This window comes from Geotrypetes seraphini, chromosome 4 (genome assembly GCF_902459505.1).
Source record: "Geotrypetes seraphini chromosome 4, aGeoSer1.1, whole genome shotgun sequence".
NCBI lineage: Eukaryota > Metazoa > Chordata > Amphibia > Gymnophiona > Dermophiidae > Geotrypetes > Geotrypetes seraphini.
In genome coordinates, this window is record NC_047087.1 from 83,895,662 (window position 1) to 83,919,722 (window position 24,061).

At 39.7% G+C, this 24,061-nt stretch overlaps 1 long non-coding RNA gene across 1 annotated transcript in view; it reads left to right on the top strand.

Moving 5' to 3' along the window:
- Nucleotides 1-24,061, top strand: part of LOC117359889 — a 58,121-nt gene that overhangs the window by 28,716 nt on the left and 5,344 nt on the right. Inside the window, exon 2 of the long non-coding RNA XR_004539320.1 lies at nucleotides 6,495-6,580. This is a non-coding gene — a long non-coding RNA (uncharacterized LOC117359889). The remainder of the gene's footprint in view (nucleotides 1-6,494; nucleotides 6,581-24,061) is intronic.

The window sequence follows — 24,061 nt, forward strand, 5'->3', positions numbered from 1 at the left end:
CCATCGTAGGATGCTTGAGCATGCCCTGCAGTAGTGATTTCTAGCCTGTAGTAAGCACACTGACGTCGCTTCCGGGTCCCACGCCTTGGGAGAGCCGACACGATGTGGGCAGCAAGTTTGCGCTGTTGCTCTCGCCTGGAAAATTAAAAAGGTACGAGGTAAGGTGAGGGGGGGGGGGACATGCGTGTGGAAGGGGAGTTGGAAAGGAGCAGGGGGCAGAGAAGAGGGCGGTGGAAGGGTTCCATCGCCCCGGGTGCCACTTATCCTTACTACGCCACTGCTTACTGCAGCTTAGTAAACATCCCATTTTTTATTGAATTATAATTTAGTCTCATTGTTATGACTCTGTACTATGTACTAAACTAAACCACATATTTTTCCTTTCAGCTCTCCTTTTTTACTAGAGAATATTTAACACTTTCGGATTTATATACTGTGGCACAGTTTACACTCCATGCCCTAAGGGGTAATCAGAAGGCACAGGTAGCAGAGAAATTTCCTAGTAAGAGAAAATAAAAAGAGAAAAAAAAATGAAAAGGGCCCTGGGGATCGAGATCTATGATATAGGAAGGCCAGGACTTTAAACCTGCTCTCAAGCAACTTTACAAAGGCGGAGAGATTTGCTGACAGACATAATGCTGCCGAATCCAGGAAACAAAGAGAAGCATAACAGAGAAAAATGGACTGCGACTTAGGGAAGATTCTGGACTCCCCCAATCCCTCCTCCTTTCTCCTTCAAGGGCAATGTCTCCAGATGGGATAGTTTTGCACATACCATGAAAGTAACAAACCTCACTCCTAGACCAAAGTATGATCTCATGTTCTCAAATTTATTAGTAATGCTCTCTGTAGTTCTTGCATTGTGCCAAACAGAATTTCCTTCTAGAATTTGTAAAATGTAACATTATAGGCGACCTATCCAGGTATGCTTGCAAATTCCTTTTAATCAAGCCTGTGACACTCGATTCAATGGAAAGTACAGTATTTATCTTTCTGCCACATTTTCTTGCTCTTTGACTGCATTTCTTGCCACATAAATTAGGATAACACCTCTTTGATCTGTACCATTCTGCTGTTTTTCTCTTTTACTATTATGATTGGTTTCCTTGTGTCCGGCTTTATATTGGTCAGATTGGGGATGTTCTAGGTGAACATAGCCTCTTCATTCTCCATAATTCTCTTAGGGTCATTATCCCAGTGTTTTCTGGTACAGCAATATTGTAATGGTTACAAAGTTTCCAGTGGTTAGAAGTGCCACCTTATTATGCCTTTTTGTCTAGAATTGTTCTGCCAGCTATAAGATGAGTACCCATTTCCAGGTCCTTACAGAATCTATAGATATCTGTTGTACCTATGTCCGGGGCGCTACTTAGAGAGACCTCCCAGGAAAGAGACTTGGGAGTTATGATCGACAAGTCGATGAAGCTGTCCACGCAATGTGTGGCAGCGGCAAAAAGGGCGAACAGAATGTTAGGAATGATAAAGAAGGGGATCACGAAAAGATCGTAGAGGGTTATCATGCCGCTGTACCGGGCCATGGTGCGCCCTCACCTGGAATACTGCGTCCAGCACTGGTCGCCATACATGAAGGACACAGTACTACTCGAAAGGGTCCAGAGAAGAGCAACTAAAATGGTTAAGGGGATGGAGGAGTTGCTGTACAGCAAAAGATTAGAGAAACTGGGCCTCTTCTCCTTTGACCAGAGGAGATTGAGAGGGGACATGATCGAAACATTCAAGGTACTGAAGGGGATAGACTTAATAGATAAGGACAGGTTGTTCACCCTCTCCAAGGTAGGGAGAACGAGAGGGCACTCTCTAAAGTTGAAAGGGGATAGATTTCGTCCAAATGTAAGGAAGTTCTTCTTCACCCATAGAGTGGTAGAAAACTGGAACGCTCTTCTGGAGTCTGTCATAGGGGAAAACACCCTCCAGGGGTTCTAGACAAAGACAAGTTCCTAGTCTCATTTAGGGCGCTGGTCTTTGATCAGAGGGCCGCCGCGTGATTGGACTGCTGGGCACGATGGACCACAGATCTGACCCAGCAGCGGCAATTCTTATGTTCTTATGTTATGTTCTTATGTCTGTCTGTAATCTACAGAATTTTACAGAAAGGGTGGTAGATGCGTGGAACAGTCTCTCAGAAGAGGTGGTGGAGACAGAGACTATGTCTAAATTCAAGAGGGCCTAGGATGGGCAGACTAGATGGACCATTTGGCCTTTATTTGCCATCATGTTTCTATGTCTGTCCAAGTTAAATTATAAGATCTTCTGAGCAGGGACTGTCTATAAATTGTACAGTGCTACGCATGCCTTTCAGCGCTATATAAGTGATAAATAGTAGTGGTACCTGTTTTTTCTATACTTGCTATGAATCTTTTCATCCATAATCTCCTATCTTTTTTTTTAATCTTTATTCATTTTTAAAACTTTTAACAAGTGTAATATAAGATATCTTATGCCTAGATACAGTAAAGATAATAGAATATTAGCTGATACATGGAAAACATTGCGTTATGTAAGTAATTTAACAACTATTCCAATTTATAAATCTACAAATCAATCTTTATGGCTAAACTCCAAGATTCAAATAGGCGGAGAAAAGGTCGCCTGGAAGCATTGGATGAAAGCAGGAATATGTTTATTGGATGATGTTATCTCTAATGGTAAACTGCTTGAGTTTTCACAATTGCAACATAAATATGGCATCAATAAATCAGAAAGTTTTAGATGGTTGCAATTGAAGCAGGCCATTCAGGCGGGGGTTCCCTGAATGGAAAAACCTTAATGATCAATATAGTATGGAATTCCTATGCTTTCAGGCGGACTTCCTGGGTCACCAGGCTGCCCAGTGGTATAAATTGTTAACTGGACTGATTAAAAAGAAACCAAACACTGGTCTGAGAGACATTTGGAGCATAGAGATCAAACATCAAATTTCTCTGTTTAAATGGACACAAATTTGGACTTGGAGGATGAGATGTACAATGTCAGCATCTATGAGACAAACATGGTTTTTTTCTGTTGCATAGAGCATTATGGACCCCTGTTCAGTTACAAAAATTGGATAGCTCTAAGTCTAATAAATGTTGGCACTGTCATCTTGAAGCAGGGACTTTAGATCATTTGCTATTCTATTGTCCATATGTTATAGCTTTTTGGAAATCAATTTGGGACCAAATTAATTGTTTATTAGATAATCCCATGGCATTGTCATATGATACTGTGCTGTTTGGTATGGCAATGAGAGCAAAAAGTCAGATTTCTTCAAATAATAACAAATTGTTACTTATAATGACTGGGGTTGCCATTCGACAAATTACTTATAATTGGAAGAACTGGAGTAGACTAAATTATAATTTTTGGTGGAATTCCCTATGTCATATATATAAAATGGAAAGATTTATTGCAATACAGAAAGGGTGTTTTAAGAAATTTCAAGATGTGTGGGAGCCATTAACAAAATATTGTACTGATTAGAGGACATTTTTTCCCTTGAATTTACAAGTTCAATTGTGAAGGGGGGGGAGAGAGGGTAATTTATTATTACAAATCGTACAAGGTATTTGATTATGTGATAAGAAAGGGTGGGAGATAAGAGCATATCATTTGTATCATTGATGATTATTAAGTGATATATTTATTGTTAATTTGTTTGAATATATTGTCACACTTATTGTAAGTTTGAAAATGAATAAAGATAAAAAAAATAGTGTAACATAAGATACAATCATTTTATACTTTAACATCACTTAATATACCATCAAAGTTTAACTCACATCAAATATCCCTCCCCCCCCTTTTATCCAACAATTGTACTTAAGCATAATAAATCATACAATATTCCCTCCCCCCCTCCCCACCCTGGACATGTATGAACAAAGGGAAAAAATAATATTCATTCTGTACAATATTTTGTTAATGGCTCCCAAACATCTCTAAATTTCTTAAAATGCCTCTGCTGTATAGCTAGTACCCGTTCCATATTAAAAATTTGGCATAACGAATTCCACCAAAAATTATAATTCAGCCGATCCCAATTTTTCCAATTTTTCATAATTTGCTGTATGGCAACCCCTGTCATAATCTCATATCTTGCTTTACAACTATCAGATTTTATCAAAAATGAAAAACATAAACACTCAACAGTTAACAGTTGAATGCTTATGGTTTTTCATTTTTGATAAGGTCATTGCTTTCACCCTTCATTTTTCTATTGTGTTGTGGTAACTTTGTGAGGGTGTTTTCATTATACATTGCCTAATTCTTTGCTCTACAACTATCAATAGCTCATCTTTAGGCTTCAATTCATCACTCCTTAACCATTCATGTCTCCAATTTTGATTAATGAATGGGGTCCTGGAGTCACACTTTGTATTTTTCACCTTTTTTTTAATGCATCTGTCACTTGTTTATATTAATTCTTCAAACAGATTTATTTTTTCTTTCGCTAATTCTGTTGCATCCTTTCCTATGCATACCAGTGAATTCTCACTCATTTCTTTCCACTTATTGGAACACTTGTCCAGGTTTAATGATAGCATAACCAAATTATGCAGGTGACTCATGAAGGATCTATCTTCTCTGGGTGTAGCTGGAAGGTCAAAAAACAAAGCATGGGGCCTTTGTGATATGATGTGTGTTAGAAGGAAGTACAAATGTAGATATTGGTTCTCAACTAGGAGAAACCCATAGTATACCACTGCTGCAAGGGTTTTTTTTAAAAAAAGGATTATAAAACATGTAAGAAGGGAACTGGTGAAAAGCAGTTTGAGACAAAGAGGTTCCAGAGAGAGACTGGCTACCACTACTGTCTTCAGAGACAACTCCTAGCAAAGCAGAGGTTAACTTAAAAGATACCGTATTTTTTGATCCATAAGACGCACCTGACCATAAGAAGCATCCTAGATTTAGAGGAGGAAAACAAGAAAAAAAGTTCTGAACCAAATTCTCCCTGGCAGGTTCTGCACCCAACCCCACATTCCTTGCCAAGCTCTGCACCCTGTCTTCCCTCCCTGCCAGGCTCTGTACCCTGTCCCCCCTCTGGTGATCTAGTGGTAGGCAATGACAGGGCACAGGGCAGGCAGGCCTAGTGGCTGGCAGGCAGGTAGGGACAGGGCACACAGGGCACAGGGCAGGCATGCAGTGCTCCCACCCCACCTGTTTTTAATCCCGGCACTTCCCTCGCTGTATGGCTGCGGCAGCAAGAGGCAGAGTGGCGAACAAGGCAGGTGTGAGCTTTTTGCGCACCTGCCTGGTCCCGTGCCACTGTCTGAATGGCAACAGAAGAGGATGAGAACATTCACAGGTGGGGAAGAGCTTGGCAGCTCTGGATTGGAGGACGGCGCTGGAGAGAAGTTTCTTTTTTCTTTCCTGCTCCTTCATGAACTGCGATGGATGGTGATTCACAGCCCATCCTTGGCTGACATGCCTGCTTTCCCTTCCTTCTGGTTTTTCCTTTCCTTTTCTGTTCTTTTCTATCTATCTAAACACTGTAGTTCCACCCCGTTACCTTTCGTTCCAGTAAGTCATTGCTTGTCAGTCTTCTGTTGTCTTCGCTGTTGTTTTGTTGCCCCTTTTTAATTCGATTAATACATTGTAAAACCGCTTTGATTTTCAATAAAGTGGTATATCAAATTTTAATAAACCTGAAAACATGGATTGTGTTGGGTTCCACCAACAGGTTCTATTAACTAACTGTACTACACTGCTTATATTGGGTCTTATTAGTTGACTGTGGGGTCCTTTTACGAAGGCGCGTTAGGGCCTTAACGCGCAGAATAGCATGCGCTAAAATTCCACGCACGCTAGCTACTACCGCCTCCTAATCCGCTAATCCGGTACGTGCGCTAAAAACACTAGCGCACCTTTGTAAAAGGAGCCCTGTATCATGTTGCTCATATCCCTTCTAGACATCCAATTAGGGGTTGTTTGGACTATTTTGTGTTCTCAGTTATTAATAGACCCTCAATAAACTTTTTTGGCCTCATCCAGGACAATGATTCCACTTGCTCCATTTGTTTTTAAGCTGCATACCATGGAGGCAGTGCACTTAAATATATATATCATGCATATACCATAGAGATATCCTCAAAACCAGGCTAGGTTGTGGTCTTCCAGGATTACGAGCTGACACACCTGACCTGGAATACCTTATTGAATTTGAAATTCATTTCTCTTGCAAGTTTTTTGTGTTTTTTTTCTGTTCGAGCCTAACCTCTACTTCTGGTACGTTGATTTCTTTCAGACATTCCTCCAATTCTTTTGTCCCTTTGCTGTATGAAGAGGTGATAGGGTTATCTCATCTTGCCAGGCAGTAATGTTCCGATGCGACCTTAGTGCTTTTGCTTGTTGCAGAAGTTTGATACAGTTCATCCAGTTCCCATACAAAAGCCTCTTTCCAGTCTACTTATAAAAAAATAGATTTCACCAGGCTACCAAAAGTGAAGTTCAAAATAATCTATATTGATTTTTATTTTTTTATTTTTTTGTAGGAATACTGGAAAACTCCACTGACAGGTGTCAAGCTATCAAATCTAACCTACCACATCAGAACAGTTAAATGGAAGAGTAATAAAATGTAAGAATGAACACATTATTTTCTAAAGTTTATTATTATAATTATTATTAGCTGGAAGAGCTGTTCTTCTTAAAATGATGGTTGCACCTATCCTGCCTTATTCTAGATTGGGTCAGCATGTGAAATCATGGGTGCTGGATTCCTTTTATTTGCCTTCACCTCTGTGCAGTGCACACTGTTGGCACTCAATGAACCAGCCACCAAATTTGTCCAGTGCAGTGGATCTGGGATCAATAACTAATTTTGAAAACTGATTAGTTTGCAGCAGGGAAGTAGACGTAGACTCAAATCTTGCCACAGGATATAATCAGCAACCGGTAAATAGCAGTGTGAGTGCAGCTTTAAAAGGCCGTTAATAGCAGGGGAAGGGAAGATGGCCCAATGCACCATTCCGTCCTTCTCCTCCAAGGGTGATTCATGCCTTTTACAACTTACATTATAAATTAAACTTCCTTGATGCTGAAATAAACCTCAGTTTTATTGTATTCTGTTAATATAAAGTGTTTAGAAAAGCCCTAGCAAGGGTGGCCTTAGGTGATTATTACAGAGGCAGAGTCATTTTAACGCATCTTTACAGTTAGTGCAGCCAGATGTTTCCCTGCTTGAAAAAAAATGTGATGTTCTTACACTTAATGTTGTATCCCCAGTCATTCAGAAGATGTATCTTTCTATTAGACTGGGAACGTTGCTATGGTGATAACTGCAAAACTCTGACCCAGAACAAAAAAAAAAAAAAGCCAAATTGTGCAAGGTGTAAAAAGCAAATGGGAGAATGTCTGCTAACTTAATGAATGGCAGAGAGAAAAAAAAGGGCAACAGAACCAGAAAGAATGCTCAAATCTTAGTCTGTTGAATGCTCAGGTATGCGTTGAAAAGCCATTTGGAAAATAAATGCTCCCGCATTTATATAGGATCCATAAAGAGAGAGAAATACCTTTCTTGCATTGAAAGGTTACCATTGAAAAGAATGCTACGTAATTAAGGAAATGTGAATGATGTTTAAAAAGACAGAATACTATTAAGTGAAAGTCTATCATTCTTATTTTGTGATCCAACAAATATCTTTTCATTTTAGGTCTGTAAAATTCAGCTGCTGGGGGAGGAAGGGGAAGTCTTTGTGAAAAAAAAAACCAACTACCCTGTTTTTGCCTGCTCAGCCTGTAGCAACTGAGAGAGGATTGTCCTTTTTGATTAATATTTGAATTAAGGGGGGGGGGTCTATTTATTAAATTGCATTAAAAAGGCAATTCTAGCAGAGTGCCGAGATGTGGATTAGCCAATGTGGAAATAGGATATTGGGCTAGATGGACCATAGGTCTGATCCAGTGTGCCTATAATTATGTTCTAATGTTCTTATTCTGCCATTACAAATACCCCAGTGTTACACCGACCGCAGTTGCCAATCCACGTCTCGACACCCAATTAGAATTGCCTTTTTAATACAATTTAGTAATCATTATGTAAAGTTTTGTTCGATATTTATGTTGGTACAAATTAATCCCAAATTTGCTTAAATTAAGCTGTTAAAGTACAAAAAAAAAGAAAAAAATCTAGACTCCCTTTTTCCCAAGTCACCGTAGTTAAGCGTAAACAATGACATCACATCCCCATCACTTTTGCACAGTAGAAAAAGGAAGTAAACAACAAGTTCTGGTGGTCAATTATGCAAAGTGTTTCTTGATATTTACCTCCCCCCTCCTTTTACGAAACTGTAGCACAGTTTTTAGCGCCGACCGCGGCAGTGACAGCTCCGAAGCTCATAGAATTCCTATGAGCGTAGGAGCTATTACTACCACACTATGGTTTTGTAAAAAGGGGGTGGGGAGTGGGGGTTAAAATACAAATATGTAGACAACTGTAAGATATAGGATACAGCTGAAAATTTTGTTGAAAGTGTGTTATGTCTATACAGGTACGTTAGATAGATTGTGAGCCCGCCGGGACAGATAGGGAAAATGCTTGAGTACCTGATTGTAGAACCGCTTAGATAACCTTGATAGGCGGTATATAAAAGCTAATAAACTTGAACTTGTTTCAACAATTGCACTAGTAGGAGTGAGGCTATGGAGTGGTTTACCTAGCCTTTTGCATCTTGGAGGATGAAATGTACATTGTCAGCATCTATGGGAGAAAGATGGTTTTTTTTGGTTGCATAGAGTTTTTTGGACCCCCAGTTCGTTTAAATAAAGTAGATAATACTAAATCTAATAGATGCTGGCATTGTCATCTTCAAATAGGGACACTGGATCATTTATTATTTTATTGTCCGTTGATAATGGAATTTTGGAGATCTATATGGGATCAAGTTAATAATTTATTAGAAAATCCAGTGGCTTTAACATATGATACTATCTCATTTGGAACACTTATGAGAGCAAAAAGTCAAATTTCAGTAAAAAATAACAAACTTTTGCTTATAATGACGGGGGTTGCCATGCAGCTAATCTTAAAGAATTGGAGAAATTGGGATAGATTAAATTATTCATTCTGGTGGGAATCCCTATGTTATGTCATTAAAATTCAGAAGGGTTATTATAAAAAAATTTATGGATGTTTGGGAACCATTAACCAAATATTGTAAGGATTGATTATTTTTATATTGATAAGTAAATATACACATCCTGGGGAGGGGATATGGTATGGGATTGATTAAAAGCTTGTTGAATTGTTCATATATATTTTAAAGATTTTGTTGATTAATTGGTTGGGGGAAAATAAGTTTTCTTATTATCTTTAAAAGTGTATTGTGCTATAAAATTATTCTTCTATGTAACTATATCATTTTTTGTGCACAATTGTAGTTTTAAAAATGAATAAAGAAGTTAAAAAATTATTTAAATATAACAATTATAATACATACAGTATTCTAAAGCAATATGAGTCCACATCAAGGAAGAGAAAGAGGTCATTCTTAAATATACATAGCCAACAAATAAAAGAAAAAAAAGCCTGTATACCTCTATTTTAAGTTTTAGTTTGAACACCCGTTTCCCTATTTATCAGGAATCTTTCCAACTGATCAGGTTCAAAAAAGGCAAATGACATATTTGAATAAATAATCATACATTTAACAGGAAATTTTAAGAAAAAAGTTGCTCCCAATGATAATAAACGAGATTTGTATTGAAGAAACTGTTTCCGCCTAAACTGGTTAGCTCTACAAATGTCTGGAAATATTTGCAGTTTCTGCCCACAAAAGAGGAAATCTTTTTTCAAGAAATAATTTTTCAACACCTTACTTTTACAATTCTCTGAGGCAAAGGTAACTAAGAGGGTGGCATGATCTGAAATATCATTGTAACTTGTTTCAAAAAATAATGTTAAATTTTCGAATGGATCTTTCCTCTGATTAGATTCATCGGATCTACCATCCTCTTGGTTAACCAATCCCCTCATTAGGAGATAGAAACATCTATTCAAGATAATAGTTTCAGCATTGCCCAATAGATGACCATTTTTTTAAAAATGCATAAAACTCAGCTTTCTTGCTGCTGCCTTTTTTTAATCATATCTATTTTTTTTTTTTGTAAACCACCTAGGTTTAGGTGGTGTATATTTTTTTTAAAATAAATAAATAAAACGTGCAGAGTGTGCTTTGCATGGGGGCATGTGCAGGGGCAAATTATGGGTGGGCCACTCATTTATGCATACAACGTACAATATTCTGTGAGTTACACATGTCCCTGCTGCAGTTTGGCATGGAATTCATTCCAGCTCTATGACTCGTGTAACTGCAGACACCTGGGCTTCATATTCAAATTTCAGACCAAGGGAGGCAGCCCAAGTCCCAGAGCCTGGATATTCAATGCAGAGCCATTTCCAGGTAGCATTTGGATATCTGGGTTGTTTTTTTGTTTGGATTGGGTATAACTTAAGCAGTTAAATCAGAATTCAAGATTGACTAGCTAAGTTATATCAAATCTTGCTCACTAAACTTGGCCAGTCAACGCTGAATATTGTTGGTTATCGCACGATATAACCAGTTAACTTTTAGCTGCCAAGCATGAATATTCAGCTATTTAATTGATTAGTGGCCATTTCTGGCTGGTTAAATAGCTTAAAATATTGGGTGGGGGAGGGGACTTACACTAATATTCTATAATGGAACCTAATTGCCTAGATTCTGTTATACTTGGTGATTTTTTAGATTTTGTCATCTACCTTTGTTTATAATTTAAGCAAATTTGGGGAATATGTGCCAAAATACTCCCCCCCCCCCCATTTACAAAACCGTAGCATGGCTTTTAGCGTTGGAGCTGACACTGCTGCAACTGGCACTAAAATCTGCACTGCGGTTTTGTAAAAAAAAGGTGAGGGGGAGGTAAATATCAAGAAACATTTTGCATACTTGACCACCAGAACTTGTTGTTTACTTCCTTTTTCTACTGTGCAAAAGTGATGGGGATGTGATGTCATTGTTTACGCTTAACTACGGTGACTTGGAAAAAAGGGAGTCCGTAGATTTTGTCTTTTTTTTTTTTGTAGTTTAACAGTTTAATTTAAGCAAATTTGGGATTAATTTGTACCAAAATAAATATCGAACAAAACTTTGCACAACGATTGCCAGAATTATCTGCTTACTTGCTATTTCTACTGTGCAATATTATCGACAATATGATGTCACTGTTTACACTAGCTGTGAAAATGGTGTTTACTAAAGAAGATAGAGTTGCTATCAAGTTTTTTGCTACAATCCAAACATTACAGTGTGTCAAAACTTATTGCTGAATTTCTAACAAAGAAGTGGAAAATGAGGGACATACGCTTCTGAAAAAGATGAATGAAACTGATGCAACACTGGAAGGGTAGTGACTGCATGGGAACAGCTTGATCAATACATGATTGACGTTGCAATAATGCAGTGGTGTACACATCTACGCTTATGTGTCCGCTCAAAGAGAACATTTCAAACAAATTCTATGACCAAAAGTAACCTGATCATTTACTTCGCAGGAGTAGTTCCATGTTTGCTACTAGTCTAAAAAGCTTGCATTTTTATATTTTTACTAAATACGTATACTGTATGCTAAATTAAGCGATTATGTTTCATTCCAACCCTTGTATTTTATACAGTGTCAACAGAATTCTTTTTGCACAAAAGCACTTTTTTGCATGTAGCAATGACTATCGAGCAATGTATGTTATGCTCGGTGATAGGATAAAAGTGCGCGAGACAAACACGTGCCGACATTTGAGAGCGGATAATTGAGCGCAAGACTTCAGCGCACCGCTCTAAAAGCTTAGGATGTGGGGGGTGTACATTATACAGAAAACTTAACTTTTTACCTATTTTTAGGGGAACAGTTAAGTTTTCTGTGGCACTGTTCCCTCTAAGCTGAGCAGGAGTCCTCCACCCACAGTCTCACCAATAGAGGGTGCTGTTTTACTGTCACATTTTTCAATTGTGAGGGACAGGCAAGTTCTGCAGGACTCCAGGGAGCATACCTGTCCTTAGCGACTGAAAATATTCCACCCCCTAGTGGTAGCAATGCAGCTGGAGGACACCTGCTCAGCTTAGAGGGAACTTACAACCCCCTCAAACCACTCCCAACAACAGCACCAATACTATTAAGTAAAGTGTGTGTGTGTGTGTGTGGGGGGGGTCCCCCCGTTCCCCCCGTCGGAGCCCTTTAAAATAAGCTTTTAGAGCAGCGCACTGAAGTCTTGTGCTCAATTGTCCGCTCTCAAATGTCGGCACGCATTAGTCTCACGCGCTTTTGACTGTGAACCGTTATGCTCATGTAGTTGCATTATAATATAGATTCTTTAAATCATATCAATAATAGCACAGCAGCTTCAATACTAGATACAGGATCTGAAGCTTAGGGGGATATTAATAAGACAGACTTCTGTTAGGTTATGCCTGGTTTATGACAGTGTTTCTCAACTTGGTCCTGGAGTACCCCCTTATCAGTCATGTTTTCAGGATATCCACAATGACTATACATAAACTTGATGCGCATACAATGCCTTCATTATATGCAAATTTCTTTTATGCATATTCATTATGGATATCCTGAAAACCTGACTGGCAGGACCCAGTTGAGAAACACTGGTTTATGATAATGACAGTTTGTGAAAATATTTTTTCAACAGAGCTAACATAATATACTAACATAATAGATAATAGTAGATAAAGATCATTTGGGCCCATCCAGTCTATCCAGTTATTTAATTCCATGTTGTTAATGTTTGATTTCAGCTTTCAGCCATATCTTAACTGCTAATATAATACCTTAGCATACAGCGTTTCTAAGAAGTTTCAAGTTCAAGTTTCTTTATTATTAAGCAGCTTACATAAAACCATAGAACCAAGATGACAGATAAAGGTCAAATGGCCCTTCCAGTCTGCCCATCTGCAGTAAACATCATCTCTTCCTCTCTCTAAGAGATCCCACATGCCTATCCCATGCTTTCTTGAATTCAGACAGTCTTTGTCTCCACCACCTCTTCTAGGAGACTGCTCCATGAGTCTATCACCCTTTCTGTAAAAATGTATTTCCTTAGATTATTCCGGAGCCTATCGCCTCTTAACTTCATTTTATGCCCTCTCATTCCAGAGATTATTTTCAAATGACAGAGACTCGACTCATGTGCATTTATGCCCTGTAGGTATTTAAATGTCTCTATTATATCTCCCCTCTCCCGCCTTTCCTCCAAAGTATACATATTAAGATCTTTAAGTTTATCCCCATATGCCTTATGATGAAGACCACACACCATTTTAGTAGCCTTCCTCTGCAACTGACTCCATCCTTTTTATATCTTTTTGAAGGTGTGGTCTCCAAAACTGTACACAATATTCTAAATGCGGTCTCACCAGAGTCTTATACAGGGGCATTAATGCCTCCTTTTTCCTACTGGCCATACCTCTTCCTATGCACCCTAGCATCCTTCTAGTTTTCGCCATCACCTTTTCAACCTGTTTGGCTACTTTAAGATCATCACATACACCCAAGTCCTGCTTTTCTGTCATGCACATAAGTTCTTCACCCCCTAAACTGTACCCTTCCCTCAGGTTTTTGCAGCCCAAATGCATGACCTTACATTTCTTAGCATTAAATCATAGCTGCCAAATTTCAGACCATTGTTCAAGTTTCGTCAGGTCTTTCTTCATGTTATTCACATCATCTGGGGTGTGCACTCTTTCGCAAAGGAGCAAAGGGACAAATCTTACCCGACAGCCCTTCAGCAATATCGTTCACAGAAATGTTAAAAAAGAACAGACCCAAGAACAGAACCTTGAGGCATACCACTGGTAGCATCCCTTTCTTCTTAGCGATCTTCATTGACCACTACCCTCTGTCGCCTTCCACTCAACCAGTTCCCGACCCAGTCCGTCACTTTGGGATCTATCCCGAAGGCACTCAGTTTAATTAGATATCTGTGTGGAACACTGTCAAAGGCTTTGCTAAAATCTAAATACACCACATATCTATACTATCTAAAATTAGAATAGGTATAAAGTATAGAGAGAAAATAATATGGGATTAGAACTGAACATAAACAAGACGAAGATCATGAAAATGGAAAATGATGAAGATTTTGAGCTTAGAGGCTATAGAATAGAAGTTGTAAAGGATTTCAATCTCCTGGGCTCTTTTGTAAACAAAGAAGCAACTAGCAGGGAGGGAATACTCCTTAGAATAGCACTTGGTTGCTCTTCAATGAATACTCTCAACAAAATATTCAAAGGCAAGGAGGTAACACTCCAAATGAAGATCAGACTTGGCCATGTACTCATTTTCTCAGTAGTAAGTTATGGATGCGAAAGCTGGACACTTCAGAAACAAGACAGAAAGATTAACTCATTTAAGCTTTGGTGCTGGAGAAGGATTTTAAGCATGCCGTGGACTGCCAGAAGAAGTAACAAATCGATTCTAGAATAGATCAAACTGGCTATGTCACTCAAAGCCCAAATGATGAAATTACGACTGTCTTATTTTGGTCACACCATCAGAAGAGAGAGATCACTGAAGAAGGACATCATGTTTGGGAAGATTGAAGGAACCAGGTGAAGAGGGCAACCTGCAATCAGATGGCTGGACACATTGAAAACAACCAAGGGGATGATGCTGGAGGACCTTTCTGGATTAACACAAAACCGATTCCTTTTTAGATTCACAATTCATTAAGTCAAGCACGAATCGATTGCACTTAACAATATCATAGAGAGAAAATAGAAAAGTTGACAATCATTTTAGAGGAACTGTATACCTTGAGCAATTATGTTTCTATTCATAAGTGGTATAACAACAACAAGCCTTAATAAACAACTCAATCATCTCCCTCTAAATTTTGACTTGCCTTATATTGAAATTGCCTTGAATTTGAGACCATGTGGTGAATCTTTTGTTGATTTTCATATCTAATACCATATTCTTTGCTTAACAGAATAACATTCTTTTAATTAATTCTTTTTTTACCTCCCTCTAGACCCCCTAGGCAGAGAACCCGCATACCACCCCAGAAACTGGTTCAATTGAAACAAAAGAAACGTTATAAAATATTTTAAGATCTTAGAAAACACTTATACAAGTACAGCCCAAATGAAACTCATTCTTCAAGCCTGCTCTAGTGGAATGTTTAATGAAGGCCATCAACAGATCAACAAATGAAAGATTGACTTACTAAAGCAATACCTTACTGCAAGTGTCACTCCCACTTGGAGAACTTGCTGTATTTTTGATGTGCTGTTTGGTACTTAACTATATATCATGATCAAATTTTCCTAAAAGGACTTTCAGGGACTTCAATTTCATTACTATTGAAAAGAATAACTATATATTAGATGCCAGTATATGGACAAAGATAAATAGTGCCAGCCCACAGGGTTTCCTCCTTAAATGGTCTCTATTTCAAATCTTTTAAGTAGACAGATATGGTTTATTGTTTCATTAATTTAATATACCACCTTTCCTCTAAGGTTAGGAAGGTGGTGAATAATAAACAAGTTAAATATAAAAGGCAAGGAATGCCATTAGCATTAGGAAAGAAGAGAAACAGTAAAAAACAAACAAACAAACAAAAGAGCGAGAGAGAGAAGGAAAAGATATAAATGAGATTTTGGAGGTTTTGTGATCCCTGTCAACATTGAGGTATATGCCTAAAACTTTCTGAAATAGTGAAGTCATCAGGAGGGATCTAAATTTCTGGAGGGTTCGTCATAGTGTGGAGGGGAGAAAATTCTTATGGATTGTAGTGGACCTGTTCTGAAGTGAGAATTTGGAGACATTAATCATTAAGAGAGTGAAGAACTCTTGAGTGGTACGTAAGGGATGATTAAAGAGGAGAGGTAAGGGAGAGTGCCGGTATGGAACACTTTGTATGTGAGGGGTCGTACTTCAAGCTGAATCTGGGAGATAATATTGCTGAATGAGTCAAGGAGTGACATGATGAAATCTAGTAGCATGAGAAAAAGGGGTTTCATTTTGTTGTACCTAGCAGTAACATGAAAACAAATGCTTCCAATACTAATAATTATTTCTAGAGCGCTACCAGAAGTAGGCAGCGCTGCACAGAGTCATGAAGGAGACAGTTCCTGCTCAAAAGATCTTACAATCTAAACAGCCTAGACAAATAGGATGTCAGGGTGGGAGATACTGTTAGGGGGATGATTAATCTGCTGATTAGAGTGGTGAGTGACAAAGTTCCCTGTCACTAGCCAGCCAGTAGAGGGAGCCCAAGCAGTGGAACTCGGTGGCAAGTCAAATGTGTGCAAGACAAATGCGCGTGGACAATTGAGTGCAACGACATTTGGCCATGCGCATTTGTCTTGTACGCATTTGACTATGAACCGTGGAACTCATTGAGAGAACCTGATAGAGCTCTGCAGTGAGTTTATATTTAAGATGGAGTACCAAAACATTCACAAGGAACACAGATTGGTAGGAATTTAGACCTTCCCCTCCAGATTTTAAAACAGTTATACTACTCTTCCTACCAGTTAAGGATTATATTTTAATTAAAACATGTCTCGTTCTTCGGATAAATAAACAGATTAGTTGTCTTCTAAAATTAGCACCTTACTGCATGTACACTGCTGACAGATGCCAATCTTTTTTACTTCCCTTTGTGGCAATGAATTCTAGAGTGTGACGAGCATCGAGGTTTGAATTTATTAATCCCTAAATACCAAGGAGACTTCTATTCAGGCATGAACTTAGTATACAACTGTACTTGAAATTATTCAGCACTTCAACTATTAAAGATAAGAAATCTGTAAACATGAAGAGCTGGCAATGGCTCCTGACTCACAATCAGATTTTAAGATCATATCCACAGTTTTTGATTTTCCATATGAGAGAAACCCATTTCCTCTCTCAGAGATTCTACTGGGTATTCTTTGCAATATATGTGGGTATTGGACCAGCGAGTGCTGAGAACCTATTGACCATAGGATTTATTTGCCCGAATCCTATGGCCAACCCCTGTGATAGCCAGGGCAAGATTAATTCGTCGAGGGCCCTTAGGCACACAAGTAAACTGGCCCCCCCACCCCACCATGTGCCCAGGCAGAAACAGGAAGCTTCGTCAGAGAGAAGCTTTGGGCAAGCAGTACCGCTTGCACAATTACAGTTCCCATTGCCTTTCTTACCCGCGTTGCTTGCTTGTCTTACTTTCCTTCGATGGGGGGGGGGGGGGGCTGTGTTGCCGATTGGGTGGGGGCACGCATTGCCGATCAATGCTAGAGGGGCCCATCACAATGTTGATGCCCTCCTTCATCGGGCCCCCCTGACCATTTCAGGCCCTAGGAACGTGCCTACTTGGCCTATTGGTTAATCCTGCCCTGGTGATAGTCCTCTCAGGTACAAACAAAATGCCCCACCTGTTTTTCTGTTCCCCTCTATAACACCTGCAATCACCTGCAAGCAAAAAACCCAATGTATTTATTTATTCAGTTTTCTATGCCGTTCTCCCAGGGGAGCTCAGAATGGTTTACATGAATTTGTTCAGGCACTCAAGCATTTTCCCTGGCTGCCCCAGTGGACTCACAATCTATCTAATACACCTCCCCCTAACTACGCCTACTTTGACCATAGGCTAGCCGCCATGTTGTAGGCGCAATTCAGATGCCTGTTTTTTTTAATGTGTTTTTAATTGGTTTTAAATGACACAGTCAATTACCATCCCAAGAAAAGCCAATCAAAGCAATGAAGTTTGGCACTGGTAGAAACAATCAAAGCGACTACCGCTGCCTAACTTACGATGCTGTTTTTAGACTATGGTCAACAGTGCTGTTTGTTGGTGGCCACTTGCTGATGTTTTCCTCTTTCAAGATAATATCCCACTGAATATCTAGCAGGTACAGTAAGGCTCTTAGCCACTGGAAAGATATTTTGCTAATGATTCACTCACTCAGTATTGGTACAGTCCACTGTGCTTGCTCAGTTGGACTATTGTAACTCTGTTTATTTGGGTATCAAACAGCGTAGTCTAGACTGACTTCAGTTGATACAGAATACAGCGGCTAAACTTATCTTTGGAAAGAGAAAATACGACCATGTGTTCCCATTATTGAGAAAACTTCACTGGCTTCCAGTCCATCATAGGATACAGTTTAAGTATGCGTGTCATTTTTAAATTCCTCTATGGAATATTTGATCCTTCAGTCCCTCTATGTTGGAATGCTTTTAGATCTTGCCACTCAAGGATTACAACAATTAATAAATTATCATTTCCATCCTCTAGAGGATTTAAATGTGCCGGGAAGCTTAGTAAATCTATGGCATTTAAACTGGTGGAGATCTGGAACAAACTTCCAGATTCTTTAAGACTGTTAGGTCAGTTACAGCAATTTCGTAAAGATTTAAAAGCTTGGCTGTTTATGCAATAGTTTTTAAGATCACCAGTCGACAAACTGTAATAAAGTATATTTTAGCTTTTTAAATTTCTATCTTAATCTTAACAAACAGTACTGTTTCAGGAATTGTTATTCTAATAGCACTTTGTTATTCTAATAGCACTAATAGGATCTACCACTATGTCATTTTATCTAATATAATAAAACCCTAAGCCATGCATGCACACTCCCACCTGCGTGCGTCCGTTTTCCGTGAGATGTAGGGCACCACAGGTAGGAGTGCGCATGCGCGCGAATCTCTCTCTCTCTGGCCGGTCGTCGGCGTTGTCTTCACTCCTCTCCCCGGCACACCCGAACCCCCGTTCAGCCTCCCATCTGACCCTACCTTCGGCTCCCTTAGTCCTTTGCCGCCGCTCCTCTTCTCTTCCCGCCCCATGGTCCCAACAAACATCCTTACTCCAGCAGGGGCAGCAGCACTCTAAACATGCTGCTTCGCGGCCTGCTACTGCCCTGATTTGCTCTGCCCGACACGGCAGAGCAAATCAGGCCAGTAGAAGGCCGCGAAGCAGCATGTTTAGAATGCTGCGGCCCCTGCTGGAATAAGGACGTTTGTCGGGACCATGGGAAAGGGGCGGCAGGGGACTAAGGGAGCAGAGGGTTGAAATATATTTCTTTCAGCTAGCATTTGACGACAGGTAGTTCTATAGAAAATGAACTGGTATATAAACTGAAGATTAGATTAGATTAGATTCTGGAACTGCAATCTAGATTCTCCATGCATTGCAGAGCATGTGGTGGTTTTCTTTTTCTAGCTTCTGAGCAGCAAAGCCTCTATTTGCTCACTCCATATTACTGAGGAGAAACCCTTTGCCCAAACTCTCCATCTCTTTTCAGAATCTACTTAGTTTACCTTTAGCTTGAAGGAGGTATGCTCCTCTCTTGATGCTCACAATTACCTTCTTCCTCTTTCTGACACAGCAAAGGTGGGACTGGTCCTTAGGTTTTCCCTTTCTAGCCTTCCATACTCACAGCAACTGGAAGCATGTAGCCTAGCCAGTTATCTTTAAATTGTGTTTGCCTTGCTTAACATGAGGGAGCAATGCAGGAAGCGTAGATGGAAGTGTCTGGTTAATGTGACATCCGCGCACAGTTTTCTGGGTACACCATGCAGACAAGGGTTTTGTGTCTATTTCTTAAATACGTCTGTAGTTATACAGGTCTGTAAAAACACTTTCTGTAAGTAAAATAAAAGGCTGTACATTGTATGTGAAAGAAAAACAACTATAGAGAAATTACAACCTGGACATAATTGAAAGGGTAGTTTTATAAGGCTATGGTGCTTATTTTAGAAGCACTATTCATGCTTTAAATGCCCATAAACCAGTACTTAGGCATCCTATTCCAATACACATGGACATCTGAATACTGATTTTTCAAAGCTAAGATATTAATTTTCTAAAAGTGAAGAATGTGCATATGGTAAGAGAGCATGATCTGGGTGAGTTTTGGCCAGGATTTAAACAAGCATTCATGGTTCCGGAACTTGGGGGCAGTGAGGATGGCTGCTTGACTGCTGAGCTCCTCCTTAGGCAGCACATTCAGATTCATTCTAATTTGACTTTTGAGTATATCCACCAGGGGTGAGAGGAGGGTGGAAGGATATTTTTAATCTGAATAGGGTAAGGTTATTGGGATAGTCTATGTTTCTGTGTTTTATTGACTAATCATTGGGTGGGGGTGGGTAGGAGAAAATGGTTGGTTATGCATATTTGTAAGTTGAATGTGCTTTTATTAACTTATTATATTATATGATATATATCTGTGTATTGCACTTTTGAAGTTTAGAAAATCAATAAAGAATTTTTAAAAAACAAAAAACCCCCCAAGTATTCATTTCCTATTGCAGGGTTTTGAAAAGGTCTGGAGAATTTCCTAAAAGTCCATAAGCCATTATTAAAATGGATTTGGGAAAATCCTCTGCCGATTCCTGGGATAAGCAGCATAAAATCTGTTTATACTCTTTTGTGATCTACCAGGTACTTGTGACCTGAATTGGCCATTGATGGAAAAAGGATACTGGGTTTGATGAACTCTTATGTTCTCAACATCCATGCCCAAAAAAGATATCTGGAGTTAGACTTGCTACTTGTAGGATATCCAGGAAACCCTTTTTGTAAGGATCAGTAACTGTTTGCACCAGTGTTGTGTGATCAGGGCCTTCAGGGGATTCACCTCACCCTTTAAAGGCCCTAAGGCACTTCTCTGAATTTGATTGGTCGAGCAGGCAACAGGCAGATGCTGCTCAGCCAATCAAATTCAGATCAGATCAGTGAACTCCTCCCCCTGCAGTCCATTGGAGAGATCAATCTACCTGCTTTAAATATCAGCAGCAGTGGAGATCAACTGCTTTTACACCTAAGCAGCAACGAGACCAGCCACAACCACCGAGAGCACACAGACCCGATCCTACCAAGAGTGTGAACTCTTCCCCCCTTGCAATCCGCTAAGAAGATCGACTGTCGGCTCCGGGCGGCTTTCCCGCAGAAGAGAGAATCCTGCATTCACCGTGGGCCTCATCTGGGGCAGCCTCCTTGGAGCGGCTGGGGCACGGGCAGTGGATGCATGGATGGGAGAACATCGCAGGGGAGGAGACATAGGCATCCTGGGACTGTCTGCCAAGTCTCTTCCCTGAAGAAGCCCTTTCTGGAAACGTCAATCGCTCCTCCTAAACTTACTTGCTCCACTTCATCACTGACGCTGAAACCGTGGATTGAAGACAAAGTTTTATTTTATTTTTCTTTCCAGCTTATGATTTATCTTTAATCTTATCTATTGTTTTGTTCTATTTCTATCATTTAAATTTCTCCAGAATTCTACTGTTCAACGGCTCCCCCTTCTGCTTCTATTCCTTTCTCTCCTCTCTTCTACCTTCCAAAGTATTTAGATCAATGCTGTCTTGTTAAAATGTTTATTTTATTTTTATTTTTCCTCTAACTCTACTTTTCACTTCTCTATTACCCTCCAGGTACTTTAGTTAGATTGTGAGCCTTCGGGACAGTAAGGGAATTTTTCAAGTACCTTTCTTATTTCTAATCTTAATGTATATTTTCTGTAAACCGCTTAGAACCTAACGGATGTAGCGGTATATAAGAAATAAATTACATTACATTACATTACTGTCAGGGCCTTCAGTTGGTTAAAAGAATCCCCTGGAGCCCTGCTTTTTTTTTGCAAAACATAATACAAAGTAAGTGCAGTAAAAGTATACCACACTCACTCCACTCCAGAGCCCCCATAAACCCAAAAAAACATGAAGATGCACCTCCAAAATAATGTTGTTCCCTCTCAACCCCCCTGGGAGTTCCACATCTTCCTCCCACCCCCCATCAAGAGCTCCTTAACCCCATCCAAACCCTCCACCAAGGGTCCACAAACCTCCTTTGGAACTTTATGGGTGTTAAATCCTTTCCTGAAAACCCCATTGTGTTCTGATCTCCCGACACAATACCCAACCCCAAACCACAACAGCTACAGCCTCCCAAAAGCCCTCCTCTCCCCACCCCCAAACCCCCATCCCCAGGATTTACCGGAGGTGTATGTTGCCCATTTAGAGTTCTTGGGTGTCAGCAGTTCCCTGAAAATGGAAAGATACCATCTCAGATCCTAGCACCTTCCCAGGCAGCAATGGAGGGGGATTACTGCCACTCAGGACCACAGAAACGAGCAATGTACATCTTGAGTAGGTCCCAGGGTGGAGGGGAGTTTAGGGAGTGAGGTAAGGTAGGTTTCTAGGGAGTTGTTTCTGGAGCAGGGTTTTGTGCTGGGAGGGAGGGGGCTCAGGAAGGGAGTGTACTTGTGCAGCTGTGCTAATAGACTACCAATAATACCAGTGTGTCTATGCCTCCTCTTGCGGTGGCATTAAGAGCAGCAGTGCTATCAGCATTGGTGACAGCTAGCCCATGGTTACAACCCGCATATTAGTTGTCATACCAGGTTCTGTAGCATTCTGAGTCAACATGGACATCTATGTTACTATTTCACAAAATGGACAATAATGTGCCTTCAGTGGATGCTTATACAGTATACCCGCTTTTCCCTTTTTTAAATTGATATTCCTGTGGGAAATAGCTAACCCATTGACATCCATTTCACTATGTATTTTAGAGCTCTAAAATAGTAGCAGAACTTCAGACACCTGAACCTGGATGTTTCTGATTTGAATGTCCTTTTTATAATGCATTCTATATATGCAACAAAATTTAATATTTAACAGTGTGATGTCCAATCAATGTTTTAATAAGACCAATCTGGGTTTGGTGTGATTATGATTACTGATTAAAATCGCTAAAGTAAGATACATTTTTTTTCTACCTGCACATCTGAAAGAATATGTGCATAAAAAAATGTTTCATTCAGACCCCTGTTGATACACACAAGGACCAGATGTAACATATACTATGATGGTTTAATGCAGGGGTGTCCAACCTTTTGGCTTCCCTGGGCCGCATTGGCTGAAAAAATGTTTCTGGGGCTGCGCAAACGCTGCAGCAAGACAGAGGAGGGAGCCGGCAAGACAGTAAACATCCGGGGGCAGCAGAGGAAAACACTGCATCGCCTTCAACCGGGGCCGCACAAAATACTTCATGGGGCCGCATGCGGCCCTCGGGCCACAGGTTGGACACCCCTGGTTTAATGGATCATATTCTTGTAGTCTGATTAGATGCTCATATTTAAATTGTTGGACTTTCTATAATACGTACTTTCCTCACATATTGTGTTAGATTTTCTCATTTTGGCGGGCCTTTACAGAGGGTGGGCATCTGCTATGGGTTTTTAAGGGGAGGTTTTGGGATTGTCTTAATCTTTTATGTGGTGCCATCCTATTTATTATTATAGGGATTGTTTATTTTCTAAAGTTTGTGTAAAATTTGAAAATATATATATATATAAATCAAAATACTAATTGAGAATGGGCAGAAGACTGAGAGTTTGCTTAGGACCTCTAATTTCTTTATTCAATCCCTGTCTGTACCACTTTTAGGTGTAGGCTAAATGTGGCTGTACATTTGAAAATGTAGTCCATGTAGGTTCTTTCAATCTCATCCAAAATCCTTCTCTTAGAACTTTTCCTCTTAACTTGACTAGAACTATGGGGTCCTAGCCGATTTAGCACATGCTAAATATTAGTGCACGCTAAATGCTAACCCATCTATAGAATATAATGGAAAGCATCCATAGAATATAATGGATGCATTAGAATATAATGGACACGTTAGCGTTTAGCGTGCACTAAAACAGCTAGCATGCCTTAGTAAAAGGAGCCCTATGTGTACTATAAATGACACCCCCCCCTCAGTACTTTTAGCAAAGTTAAGGGAAGTCAATTTACAAACAACCTTTTAAGTAAAAAGCTTCTGAAAATTGATTTACAGATTTGCACCATCTTGTCGCTTCTTCTCATGGGATCCTCATTGTCATCATCTAACAAATAAAATAATCCACCTTATTTCATTTGTGTTTACGGGAACTTTAATCAGAAGTACGGCTTCATATACAGATCCCTATCTCCTGGCCCATTTTATGGCTGTAACTAGAGAATGACACGGGGATAAATTTTCCCATCCCGCCCCCAAGAGTTCTTTTCCTCTCCCTGCCCCATTCCTGCAAGCTCCATCCTG